This window comes from Oenanthe melanoleuca, chromosome 6 (assembly GCF_029582105.1).
Source record: "Oenanthe melanoleuca isolate GR-GAL-2019-014 chromosome 6, OMel1.0, whole genome shotgun sequence".
Classification (NCBI taxonomy): domain Eukaryota; kingdom Metazoa; phylum Chordata; class Aves; order Passeriformes; family Muscicapidae; genus Oenanthe; species Oenanthe melanoleuca.
The window spans coordinates 16753644-16767635 of record NC_079340.1 but is presented as its reverse complement, the minus strand read 5'-3'; the positions used below and the strand labels follow the sequence as shown (position 1 = coordinate 16767635).

The 13992-nt window shown below is 48.3% G+C and overlaps 1 long non-coding RNA gene across 1 annotated transcript; it reads right to left on the bottom strand.

The window, feature by feature from the left end:
* Positions 1-10933: 10933 nt before the first annotated feature.
* Positions 10934-13426, bottom strand: LOC130254982 (uncharacterized). The gene is made up of 3 exons (XR_008840842.1): positions 13266-13426; positions 12247-12435; positions 10934-11022 (listed from the first exon to the last, which is right to left on the bottom strand). It is a non-coding gene; the product is annotated as an uncharacterized LOC130254982 (long non-coding RNA).
* Between the last annotated feature and the right edge of the window lie 566 nt (positions 13427-13992).

The following is a 13992-nucleotide window of genomic DNA, read 5'->3' as shown; positions in this document are numbered from 1 at the left end:
CTCTGCTCTGCCCTCTGTGGTGTTTGATGTAAGCCCATGTGGAGCAGCAGTATTTCCTGGCCAATGAACAGTGTATGTCTGGTAGCATCTGTGAGCACTTACCTCACACCTCTTTTCCTTACAGTGCTTTGGGCCTTAATCACCAAACTTTCATTCTTGTGAAAACCAGCCCAACAGAATTTCTCTTCTCCATTCTTCTTTATCCCTTCTTTGTTGAGATCCATTTTTCAGCAGGCCTAGATGAAACCTTTCAGAGATACCCAGGGAAGACTGTCTCTAAAACCAGAAACCACTATCACAATGGGATTTAGCATGTTAGGATAAGACAAAGTACCACAGCCACAGAAGTTTTTCTGTCAGTGTGCCAAGCACACAGACCTTTAACCAATATCTCACACTTAATTCCTTTGTGTAAAGAGAACACCAAAGAGTTCATAAATTCCGCCCTCCCCCCCCCCGCCAAAAGCACTATCAAACACTGAATTAGAACTACAAAGCATTTAGATTTCATGGTTAGAAAAAAGTTAATGAAGAGCAGTCACTTGTTGGGACTGAAGGTGACTCTGCTCACCAGACCCAAGAGAACAGGCTCTCCAGGAGCTCACCAGCCACTGCTGAAGCAGCCTTGGCAGGAACGTCTTCACCAGCTAGAGATGATGCTGGGACACCAGTTACAGACCAACTTTCTGTGCTGAATAGAGGACCAGGGCAGAAGTATCCAGCTCTATAACAGAATCAGTTTCAGCACAGATTTTGAACAATACTTTTAGTTTTCTTCCAGGAGCTTAATCATTGTCACTGAGGTTTAAAGTTTTACAGATGCCTTGTTCTTGAGAAATCTTGTATATAAGTTTAACAGTACACAGTATTCTATAGTCACTCTTCACTGCAATTAAAACAAAGAAAAAGACATAACCATGCATAAATAATTCTATATCCAAGTTCCTGTTTTCTTACTTAGGGTGCTATGTTAATTCCCTTGGCAATAATCCACTTTCAGCAGGTTCTCATCAACACAAGCGTTTGGTTCCCACTTCCAGGCAACATAAACAGAGCTAGAGATAGTTGTTATCTCTATGGATTGCATCAGGAATAGAGAAAGGGAAAGTGGTGGTGACAGCACTAATCAACTGTTAAACATCAGAAAGGAAAAAACAGACTTTCAAGCACAGTACCTTGGTGTTGAGTAAACTGTTTATGACACATTTTGAAAGTTTTCCCAGCACAGAGTATTAACATTCATATGTTTTCATTTAAATGAAGTCTTCTCTGCTGATCTCTTTTTTTGCATCAAACAGGTGGATTTTATCTGCATTTAAATAATACCATTCCTATGCTAGTTATATTGAGAGATTAAGGGATTCAACCACTCATGAGAGACTTTTTGAGGAACCAGCACAAAAGGTGATTTCTGCAGACCAAGATGTGAGAACTGTTTCAGTAAGCAGCCCAACATATCTCCAATCTGTCAAGGTAGATCTACTTGAGGAGGAGAAGGTGAAGAGAGAGTGAAGGATATTTTAGCTAAAGACAGACCTATAAAAGCTCGTTACCATGATGTACAATTTAGCAATAAGTTTTCATAAACATCTGTACAAAGACACATTTACTAACACATATTTCCTAACACATTGGAGAGCTCTCTTATGCTCAAGTACACATGCAGTGGCCTTCAGTGGGGACACTGGCTGGCTGCAAATTCACAGGGATTCTGCATGTACAACTCCCCCTGAGCAGAAAGAAGCAGGTATAGGATGAAGTTTCAGGTCCTTTACAAGATAATGTTGATTTTTTTCCCCTTTTTAGAATATAGAACTAAATTTTCTTGATCTCTAAGTACAGTTTTGATACAAAGAACCTGTCATTCTGCAAGGTGTTGTTTTCTTAAGGCTTCATTGCACTACATGCAGCTATGCAGATCCATGTGTGGGCATGTTAACACATGCACACATGCAGCAAACACTCTGTGCTCCTAGGAACTGTCTGGGCCAACTGGCATTGCTGGGAGAAAGTCTCTCTTTGACACACCGTGGGCAGTGATGAACGGCCAGGTGAGAACCACACCTTAAAAAACAGAAGTGCCTGAGGAGGATCAGCTTCAAAATAAAAATTATTTCCTCCTGTGCAATGAAGCCAGCTCTTGGGTGGCAACCAACCCACAGTTTACTCCCAGAGGTGACCCACGCTTGTCACAAGTCAGGGAGCTTCCATCAAGGGGCTCAAGGAGACATTTCTCATAGACTGGGCTACTGTCAGTGACAGGTTGTTTGGATACAGGCTGCTCCATTGATCCAGATTTAGCAGAGCCAGCAGAAGAGGGGGCACATAATCTGCGTCCCATGGTATATCACAAGCCAACACCTACCACTGTCCCTACAAAGACAAAGCAGGACTTAGACCAAAGAGTTCTTCCCCAATCCAGCTATCTGCCAGATGCAAGTGTATAAAACTGTATAAAACTCCTGAGAACACAGCAGGCTTGTGTTCAGTAAGTGTGATGAGAAGGAGGAATGCTGATACCTCTTGGTTTTTGAAGAATGTTGCATTACTACATGGGCTAACACACAGGGGGAAAAAATAGCAGGATGCATCAGATACGAGATGAGATAGTAGATTCCATTAGCTTTGTTAACAGAAGCAAGCATGATAGAGAATTACAGTGCTACATCCAGCTTTCTAATGGAATAACATGATTCATATAATGGGAGACTAGTAAAAAGAAGGTCTCTGTGGAATTGTTTCCTTCCTCCAGAACTTGTGTGCCAGCTGGTGTTCCCACTTTCAGATTCACCAGCACTTTTTGAAGCATTTGATCTCTGAAGCGTAAGTAATGCCTATGGGTTTTTTTCTGTTTCTTCACAGTAAATCTTGCATTGAAATATTGTTTGGTTTCATTAGCTATTATTTATACTTCAGTGCTTTTCATCTGCTCCCCAGTTACATGCTTATGAGTTTAGTAAAGCACTTAAACTCGTTATTGTGACCACCACTGCCAGGTTTGCCGGGTAGTTCTTAGCATATGGATACAAACTGGCACAGAGTTGCCGTGATCAGGAATCTCACTTGGAGCATCATTGATCATTTCTCCTTTTTGGAAGGATCCCACGAGGATGGTGTCCAAATCTCTCAGTGATGACAGTGCAGCACACCTCAGACACGTGCACCCCTCAGGTGGGGCGAGATTTTTCAGCTGAGCCCCGCGGGATGCTCCAAGGAGGCTCCCACTGCCCCCGGCCATTGGCAGCCCCGCAGGATGCTCCAAGGAGGCTCCCACTGCTCCCTGGCCATTGGCAGCCCCGCAGGATGCTCCAAGGAGGCTCCCACTGCTCCCTGGCCATTGACAGCCCCGCGGGATGCTCCGAGGAGGCTCCCACTGCTCCCTGGCCATTGACAGCCCCGCAGGATGCTCCAAGGAGGCTCCCACTGCTCCCTGGCCATTGACAGCCCCGCAGGATGCTCCAAGGAGGCTCCCACTGCTCCTTGGCCATTGACAGCCCCCGGGATGCTCCAAGGAGGCTCCCACTGCTCCCTGGCCATTGACAGCCCCGCGGGATGCTCCAAGGAGGCTCCCACTGCTCCCTGGCCATTGACAGCCCCCGGGATGCTCCAAGGAGGCTCCCACTGCTCCCTGGCCATTGGCAGCCCCGCAGGATGCTCCAAGGAGGCTCCCACTGCTCCCTGGCCATTGACAGCCCCGCAGGATGCTCCAAGGAGGCTCCCACTGCTCCTTGGCCATTGACAGCCCCCGGGATGCTCCAAGGAGGCTCCCACTGCTCCCTGGCCATTGACAGCCCCCGGGATGCTCCAAGGAGGCTCCCACTGCTCCCTGGCCATTGGCAGCCCCGCAGGATGCTCCAAGGAGGCTCCCACTGCCCCCGGCCATTGGCAGCCCCGCAGGATGCTCCAAGGAGGCTCCCACTGCCCCCGGCCATTGGCAGCCCCGCAGGATGCTCCAAGGAGGCTCCCACTGCCCCCGGCCATTGGCAGCCCCGCAGGATGCTCCGAGGAGGCTCCCACTGCTTCCCGGCCGCTGGCAGCCCCGCGGGATGCTCCAAGGAGGCTCCCATTGCCCCCCGGCCATTGGCAGCCCCGCAGGATGCTCCAAGGAGGCTCCCACTGCCCCCGGCCATTGGCAGCCCCGCAGGATGCTCCAAGGAGGCTCCCACTGCCCCCCTGGCCATTGGCAGCCCCGCAGGATGCTCTAAGGAGGCTCCCACTGCTTCCCGGCCGCTGGCAGCCCCGCAGGACCCGACAGGCCGGGCCAGGCCGGGCCGCACCGTCCCGCTCGCTCCGCCGGGCCCGGGCCGCCAGGTGGCGGCGGCGCTCCGCCCGCGCTGTCCCGGGGCGCAGCCAGCCCCGACGGGCCTGGCCCGCCCGCCCCACGCCCTCCTCCAGCGGCCCCGGTTCGCTCCCTTGCCAAGCCTGTGGTGGCCGCTGCTGAGCGCTTGTCCCAGCGGGTGCCTGCCCGGTGTGGCGGTGGCCTCAAACACCAAGCACCGCTGCCCTGGTACCACAGGGCCCCGGGCCGCGCAGCCCCGGCCTCGCCCGCCTGGTGCCCTCCGTGCAGCTGGGCCTTGTACCCTCCATGGTCGCCCTCACTGCGCTGCCCCTGCTCAGCTCTGCCTGGAACTACCTTCCCCGGCAACCACAAGCACTGGAAATCCCAATCACCCCAGCACTCACCTTCCATACCGCATTGGGCTTGTCCTTTATCAGACTCAGTCAATTACTGCCTGTCACCCCGGTTAACAGGGATAATACGGGCAGAGCCAGCACAGCCTCAACAAGACCCAGCCTGTCCTTACCAGGACGGAGCCACAGCAATATCCTGCAGCCTGGCTTCTTTAAACGCTCAGCAGAGCACTCAGCTATCAACCAACTCCATCTGAGGACCAGTGCAGGTGTTCGGGATGAAGGGAGTGCAATTTTATTCCAACTGGGAAAGCTTTTTTCTGGCTGGTTACTGATCCTTGCATATCATGCACAAGCTACAACATGAGTGGCAGACATGCTATGGGGACATACCATGTCCATCTGCTTAGAGTTGCCAGGCTCTTTGCAGTGTAATCGTTGCATTTTGACTTTAGGAATACTTCCACCTCTCAGGGCCTCTAGCAAGACCAGGCAATGCAGATATCCCATGCAGAATAATTTAGGGAAAGTCCAAAGGGTGGGGCATGGGGTATAAAACTGGATTAGCTGTTCAGAGTTAAATCCTCAGCACTGGTTAACTGTCATGTAACTCATTCCTGGACAGGGAACTCACCCTGCCTGTTCCTGTCATGCCTGGAGCAAACTTTAGCAATGAGAGATACTGAAATCAGGGTCATCCAGGACAAAACATTTGTCGTTTCTGATACCTGCTGCAGGAGTATCCCTCTCCCCCTCCTCCAGCAGGTGTCAAGTGTCAGCAGTTGACATTGTTTTTCCAATAATCTATGGCTAAGGCTCACATTAACACATGCTGAAGAGGAGATAACCTGTTCCTAGGGGTGAAAGAAATGTTTGGGACACATCCAGCAGCACCAGAAGAAGGACAGGGTTCCTGCATCTAAAGGCCTGGCACCTCCTGAAATCCAGCTGTGAGCCCCAGGGAGGAAATGTGAAAGAAGGAATCCTGACATCTTTGGAAACCAAGGCAGGAACCCTCTGGACACTAAAGTCCTGTTTTAGTTTTACCTCAGCACATCCTGAGCTCACTCCACTGTTCTTTTGGGGGAAGGTGCTGGCCAAGTCCTGGCTAGAGACCAAAGAGGCAGATTCCTAAGGAGCTGCAAATTATTCACCACATTTCTATTTTTGTTCACTGGTTCTCTGTAACCAAATCATTGTTTAGATGGAAATCATTTGTCTGCAGCGCAATTATCTTCATTTAACCTGCACGGTCTCATGCTGCACAGTACTTACTTTTCTCTACTTATTCTTCACCCTGTAATTCCAAATAATGCAATAAATTTATATTTTATAGGTAGGAAGACAAGATGGGAAAGGTTTAGGTGGCCATTTGAACACCCAGAGTCTGTCATCAATTTTGGGATTAGGTGCTGCATGTGATTGATATTAAGGGATGATCCAATCACCTGATTGAGCCAGTTTTCTAAGGATATGTTTGACTGATTGAGAAAGAAGTGGTGAAGAAGGAGTTGGGGCCAGACTAGCCTCTGGCAACATTGTGTGTCTGCACACCAGTTAGCTCCTATCTGTGTTCCAGTGCTTTCCAGACTCATTCTATCTCAGCATTCAGGTGTGTTAGCTGGGATCCTGGGATACCTGTGGGGTGCTTTCAGCATATTTCAGAAGCTGTGATCAGGTGGGGACATCATTGGGTGGGAGACATTGCAGTAGTGGTTTAAGAGGTGCCACTCTGACAGGCATTTATCCCCCAAAGCTGTGCAGCCAAGTATCACACATGAAACCAAAACTTTGCTGCTGCAGGACAGGTAGCAAAGGATTCTACCTGGATTCTTCCTGTGTGATAATTTTGCTGTTCAGGGAGGCTCTTCAAGTTTTAGGGTTGCTAATCTTTACATGCAAATCCCTTTTCAGAGTTGTTATTCCCAAGGCACACCACAGAGCCAGCAGGCTATTTAAAAAGCAAAATGGCACAGTGGACAAACAAAGAAAACCCTCAGACCCTGGGTGTCCCCAGTGCCAAGCAGAACCAGACAGTCACTCCCTGTGTCTATCATCGGCCACTATTTGTACACCTACAGTTTGCTCTGCTTGTAGTGTGGCATTGTGAGCACATGTCCACTGTTGCCCCCAGATTGTTATCTGTAGAACTGATATCTCACCAAGTTACTCTCCCAGGTCAGGTTCAGGTAGTTGACTCCACCTCAAACTAGAGCTTTGTACTTGTCTAGTGAATTGCATCCTATTATTTAGTTCAGTCCATGTATCCCAATTTCCAAGATCTAACTGGAAATCTAAGCAGGGTGACCTCCAATACCTTTTCTACTCTTCCTAGGCCAGCACAGTCTACAGAAGGAAGAAGTTTGGTCTTTCTTCATGTGTATCAGCAGGGAAATTGAAGTAGCTGTACTGCAGTTATGAATCCCAGAGTTGTTCCAAGAACCCTCAGACTCAAAGTGGGGGCTCTTAGCCCAGTTTCCCAACACCTTCACAACTATCTTCATCTAGGTAAAATTAGGAGGATAAGAACAGTTGTGATAATGTCATATAACTCTATACCAAAAGCCATAAAATTCTGCTACTTCACCCTTACCTTACTCTTTTCTCAAAGAATCAGTAATAAAATCACCTGTCATTATCAATTAGAGAAGGTAGAAGTAATTTCTGTACCAACATGAGTTGTTTTTGCAGTTTATTCCTGAATCCTCTGCAAACATGATCCTCTCAAACACACCCCTGACAAAGGAAAACACTCACCTTCCAAAACACACCAAATGCCTGCTGTGTGAATGTGTGAATGCATGTGGTGGTCAGTCATCTGCTCACCCCTCCAGTGCCATGAGGACCAGACTTTGTAAGAAAATCTTTGTAGACTAACATTTTGAATGAGACTGCTGCTTTAGTACCATCACAAGACTTTAGAGACAAAACGAGGATTCTTTAACAAAGTCACAGCAGTAGCTAAGAGCAGATGAAATCAGGCAGCAGGGTCCCCTCAGTGTTACCTGCTCAGGATTTCTTTTACACTTGCAACAGAGCTTTCCTTCTATTAACACTCCAAACACAAGCGCCAGGTTATCATGGGACATTTTTACCCACCAAAATTAACAGGAACCCATAGGTCTGCAGCCCTTTAAGTGAGGAGGTAGACATGGAAAGGCAAGAGTGTTTTCAGCTCCATTCTTTGGAGGAGACAGGGTAAACAAGTTCTTTAAAGACCTGAAAAGGCAGCAAAACCAGGCAGGCAGGTAAGGGAGCAAGCAAGGAAACCTAAAAATGTTCCTGGCTAGAAACCTAACAGCATGTAGGACCTTTTTGCTGGGCAGAAACATAACAGCTTAAGGATGTTTCTCCTTAAGCACACAAAATGTCCTTTACTGGGCCAGCCATGCACACTGCTGCAGCCCATACACCATGGTGGGGAGGCACTCTGCTCAGGGGGGAATCCTGAAGGATTTTCAGTTGCAAATGGACTTAGACAAAGACACAAGCACCATCCTTGTCGGCAAAAAAATATCCTCAAACCAATAAAATGCTGCTGACAATATATAGCTCTTCACTGGGATAAGCAGAGAGCAAAAAGAGGAAAAGCAATGCTGGCTTCTGGAGTAGTACAAAGTTCTCTGCTCTAGTCCTGTTGTCCAAGGGGAAAGAAAACATTCACTTTAAAAGTAAATGGATGCAGCCGAAGTTGGAGGCAGCAGACAGGGAGAGGCAGATCCCATCTTTGAGGTTTTTGTCTGTGTGCCACTGATAAGCCTAGAGCAGGGATGATTGGTTTGAGTGTCCAGCAAGTTTCTCCTTTGTCCTTCCTGCTTCTCATCCCAACAACATGTATGCATTCTCAGGGCAGCCCCACCAGTGTCTCCCTGTCAGGGTATGCCTGCTTCTCCTAACAGGAGTCTATCAGAAACATCTCCAGGATAAAAATTAATATCTGAGATTCAGCCAGCAAGTATGTAAGGGAGACGTCTCTCAAATCGTTAGACCTAGGTTATTTTTAACTTTGATAAACTATTTTTGTTCTCCTGAATGTTGGGGCAGTCATCAAATGGTCAGACTGCTTTTACAGCAAGTAGACAGGTAGAAGGCAATGATGCAGAGCACGCACACAAACAGGATAAACAGTGGCATGGGACACTGTGCTCTGCCCAAGAGGCAGCTGCAAGCTGACCTTGGACGTGTCCTCACCATTCCCCGTGTGCAGTTTCCCCGTGTGCTGACTATGTGGCAATGTGTCCCCAGGGCTCACGCTCACAGCCACGCAGCATCGCCTCTCTCCCACGCAGGTGGAGATCCAGACACAGCGGGTCTGGTGGGTGTGTTAGCTGCGGCTAAGCCGGGCTGACACCGTGGAGAACGGGACACCGTGGCACTGCCCACGCCGCCTGAGCTGGGTCAGATGTGTCACCAGGAGGTGGCATTTCTGCAGCTCCCTGCTCGGCACTCGCGGTGCTGGCAGCGGGCGATGGGGTACCGGGGAGGACGGTGGCAGCCTGAAGAGAGGGGCAGGAGGTGTAGGCTGCAGATGTGGAAGGAAGGCGCGGAAGGGCAGGAGGAGGAGAGAGGCCAGCCGGGATGAGCGGAGAAGGGAGGCGCAGGAGCGCAGAGGTGCCGCTGCCCAGCGAGCGCAGGGCGGCGATGGGCGCTCGGCGTGCGGCTCCTTGGCACCTGGCCTGCCACATCTGATGTGGGTAGGACACCAGAGAGCACCAGTGCTGGAGAGAGGGTGGCGACACAAAGACCGCTGTGTTCCTCTGGTCCCCATCCCTTTCTCCCCCTCCTCTCCCAATTTATTTACCCGAGTTCAAAAGACAGCCTCACAGTCCCGAGGGGCTGGCTGAAGTGGCCAAGGGGTGGGCTGTGAGGTCATCTTCAATGAGGGCAAAAATCCAGTATCAACAATGCTGCCCATTGTATGGCCCTGTTTAGACAATACCGGCTGGGTTCTTGCTGCTGGCAGCCCGAGGACTGGGAGCAAAGCCTGTTTGGGGTAACAGGAGGGGAGGAGGGTGGGCAGGGTGTCTGGCAATGAGTCAGACTGAAAGGGATGGAGCAAAGTGCAGAGATAAGCACCCTATCCCAGTCATCAGCATGTTACCAGCCTAATACTTGATGCTGATAAGATTATCTTGGCACTTATTCTCTCATCAATGACAGGGAATTTTGCCATCCTGGTCATAGCCTGGAGCCATGGCCGTCACCCCAGTTACATTTGCATTCCCTTCTAACCCTGGCAGTAAGACAGGAGTGATTTCAGCCACTTTATTGACTGCCTTTAATCCCACATGTAGCACTCAGCAGCAACGGGGTGGCAAGGTAAGCATCAGCTTCTTCCAGCCCTTGCCCTTCCGAAGACAGTTGGGGTATTGGCCATTGCTATTCTTCTGGGTGCTCCCAACTGAGGAGCCCAGGTAATCCATACTGAGTTTAGCCATACTTGAAGAGTGAGGATGGAGCAGGGGATCTTCAAGAATTTGTGGGAACCATTGAATTTATAGAGCAACAGATGATGCTTTAAGGTGGGTGTGTGTGATTGGGGGAACATGATAGAAAGCAAGCAAGTGACCAGGATGCTGCCAGTTCTTGTAAACATAAATAGCACTTTTGGTAAGTGCCATGATACCAGGCTCCTCAAGTCGCTGTTGTCTGGAGCCAGGTGACTAAACAATTCTTAGCTTTCCATTTCAGATATGAAAGCCATTTGCTACCTCTCCTGGACAAGGAAGAGCGTGTGAAAATATAGCACAGGATCATCAGCTTCCAAAAGAAAGCATGAGGAAAAAACAACATCAAACAAGGGTGGTGATCCCACTAGCTGGCATCTGATCCCTGGCACCTGAACTGCTGGAACAGACAACCCCAAAAGATCTGCAGCTGCCATCATATTTCATTAACTCTGAACTTCTGTAGTCTGAGCCAGGTCCTGTCCCAACTCATTCTGTAGCCATGGTCCCCTACCCTATTTCTCTGCAACACATAACTCTGCCCAAAAGTCAACTTGTCAAAACCAGAGACACCTAAGAGATTGCTGGCAGCAGTGGTGAGTGATGGCAGTGTTCATCTGCTCTGCAGAGAGGGCTTGACACCTTTGAAGAGCAGATTCTATATGAGGGTGAGGAGGAGAGAAAGCATTGGTGAAAGGACAGAAAGCCACCCCAGCACTGCTCTTTGAATGAAAGACCCACAGTATGATTCTCCTACCTCTAGATAAATCTCTAAAGCTGGAATTGCTTCATACTTCTTCAGGAAATCAATGCAAGAGATGCAGAAAATAATCCTAGGAAAAATTTTGCAAGCCTTTATTTTTGGCATAGGGTTCATTTCTTTCCCCAGTTTTCAGCTTATTCCCTCATTACTTGAGTCTCCTCTTCTGGTTTCAACTTCCAGCTATGAAATAGAAGACAAAAAAGGGAGACAGGGAATGTTGTTAAAATGAAGATAAATAAACAACATTAAACAAACCTTGCAAAGCCCTTGCAGCAAGCATTATTGTGTACATGCTTTTTCAACAGTTTTCGAGGGGGTAACCGAGGAGATCCAATAAAACTTCCAAGATGTCAACACCAGATGAAATCCCCTTGCAAAACTTACTGCTAAATGGAAAAGCTTTTTTTTAATTATTTTTAGGGAAGAATAAGAAGGGACATGTTATCTAAAAGAACCTTAGCTTAGCTTTGATGCTTTTATCTGCATTCTGGCACTGTGTTAGCAAAACCAGGGTGGTTAGTGCATCCCAGGACAAGAATGTGGCAGTTCTTTCTCTTAAGGTGTTTGCTCACTGATACTGTCTTGAGGCAAACCTCACTGCTGGTTTGTGCCTCGTTTTCCCCAGCCTTGATGAAAAACTGTGAGACCCTCTGACAACAGGAATTCTGCAAGAATTTTTCACTTGCCCATTGCCTCAGCTGAGTCATGAATCTGTGAGGAGGTCTTAGGAAGGTGGAAATAGCCTTGCATTAGACCATGTATTTCTAAAGAAATCTGGTGCTGAAGTTCATGGCCTGTGCTGCCCATGACACGCTCTGCTCATTGCTGCCCTGCACCGTGGCCCTGGCATTGCATCAGCTCTTTTATGAAAGACTATGACCCTGGGCAGCAGTCACCAGATGCAGAAAAATTGAATCAGTTTCCTGAGGATGGCTGGAGCTAAATCTTCGTGAAGCAGTGTTGGTGTACACCACAAGCAATGTAATTCTGCTGAAGGCTCAGCTGGGAAGTTCTCCCTGGAAGGAGGGAAAAGCCTGGAGAGGTAGAAACCAGAGTGGGAAAAGCCTGATTTAAGCTGTATTGCTGTGTTGATATAGATATTTCTGCTTTCCCACGTGGGCTGCCCAGTGATCCCCCTTTTGTCTCAACCTTTGAGCAGCAGAGCTGAGACAGAAGTCTGCAGCTGGGACTCAGATGGGCAGGGCTGGGTGGTGGGGCCAGGGTGTGCAGGGTGCAGGCCACTGGCATGGCCAGCTGCTCTCCACAGGAGGGAGCCTGGCTGGCAGAGCATGGCCAAGCCTCTAGCCCACATAGGGTCAAAAAGCCTTTCGACAGCAAGGCCAGATCTGCTGCAATCCAAACATTGGAAAAGCAAACCACACTGCACACTCTCCACTTCCTCACCAAGGTGTCAATGTCTGAACCTCGTGGCCACATTGAGGAGCATTAACCTGTTTCAAAGGCAATGAAAATGGCAGCTGGAGAAGTTGGCCAAGCTGTGCAGGGCGTTTCTCAGGACTGTCCTTGGCATAGAAGACTTGAAACCTGCTGGGTGAGCACAGCCCCAACAATGGTCAAGGTCCATCTCTTCCTCTGTTCAACAAAAAAAAAAAAAAAAAAAAAAAGTGATGGTTACCCCCCAAGACTAACTGGGCATGGGAATATCCAGAAAACTTATTCCTGTTGTGGGGGAACAGCCAAACGTGTTATTAATTTCAAGTGGTAAAAGTCTAGCTGCCTTGTATAACACCTCTTAGTTGCACTCCATGTCTGAGGAAAGAAAGCCATGGAACGGGAAAGGGCCCTGGTGTGTCTGAGTATCTGCAACACTGCAAACCTTGAATTCCCCAAAGCCTCACTATCACCCACTGGTAGCAATTCCAGGTCTGCTCATGGTTCATGACATTGAGATTATTATGAGCTGGAGACTATCTCTTTAAAATCATCAAGTACCACCTTCTTTTTTAAAAATTTATTTCTTTTCTGGTTTTCTCTTGGAAACAGCAAGAGTCAGGTTTCCTTAGGGTAGTTTTTAGTTCAATTTCTAGTTCTTTCAGCTCTCACATAGAAAATAGGTGGAATCTTTAATTTAAACATAATTTCTCCTCAGTGTTGTTAATCAAACATTTAATGGACAGCCCTAAAAGAGACGGCTGAAAGTCCCTCCCTGACTCATGTCTGCTTTCACCATCCAGGAACTTCTTCTGATTTGAGCTCTCTGTTTAAATATTGTGTCTCAAAAGGTAGGCATGACTCAAGATCCTAATATCAAATTTAAACACATACTTCTCAGAGACTTCTTCATCCATCATGAAATGAAAAAGCAGGGACATATTTCCCCTTTGCTGGACACCTCTAAATCTGGAGAACAAATGAGCTACTGTTATTTTTCATTGCCACTTTTCCCTTCCAGTGCAACTCACTTTTGACAGCTGCCACTGAATAAGCCACGATGTGTCTGAGCAGGATCAGCTCAGGGATGGACTCTGCAAGATCTTGGTTGTCTGTCTGCACCTCGTGTGGTCAGCTCCATCACTGCAGGAGAGCTCCGGACAGGATATATGTCAGAGGATATGGGCACACTTTTGACTTTTCACATTCCTGCTCCACTCCCAAAATGACTCATGTGTCAGCAGGGGACAGAAACCGAACACGGGACACACTACTGAGTAGGGGAATGAGCTACAAAAGGTCCTGGCCAGGGCGATGGCATTAGGGTACCCTAAGCCTTGGTGCTAAATAACTGAGAGTGCCTGGCACGGTGACCACACGGTGGAGTTAGGAGAGCTGCCTCCGGGCTCTTCCACCGAAAGGTTTGATTTGTAAGGGCCCTGGTTTTCACTTTTAATGGTGAAAATCTCTGTGGGATAGAGTTTGAATTTCGGACAGAGCTTGGATTTTGGACAGAGGCTGGATATTGCTGGCATTACTGGCTAGTGAGGAGGTTGTTATGGAAAATAGCTGATGGCAAACTGATCTGCTACTTTTTCCTTCCATCCTCTTCTGAAGGCACTGTGTTCTGGGGAGAACAGACAGGTTTCTTCTTAAAACGTTACAACGAACAGTTTCCAAACTATTTGTGCGTATCGTGATGAACACGTACCTACACAGACACACATGCTTATGCGGACACAAGCTGTGGGGTGCTTT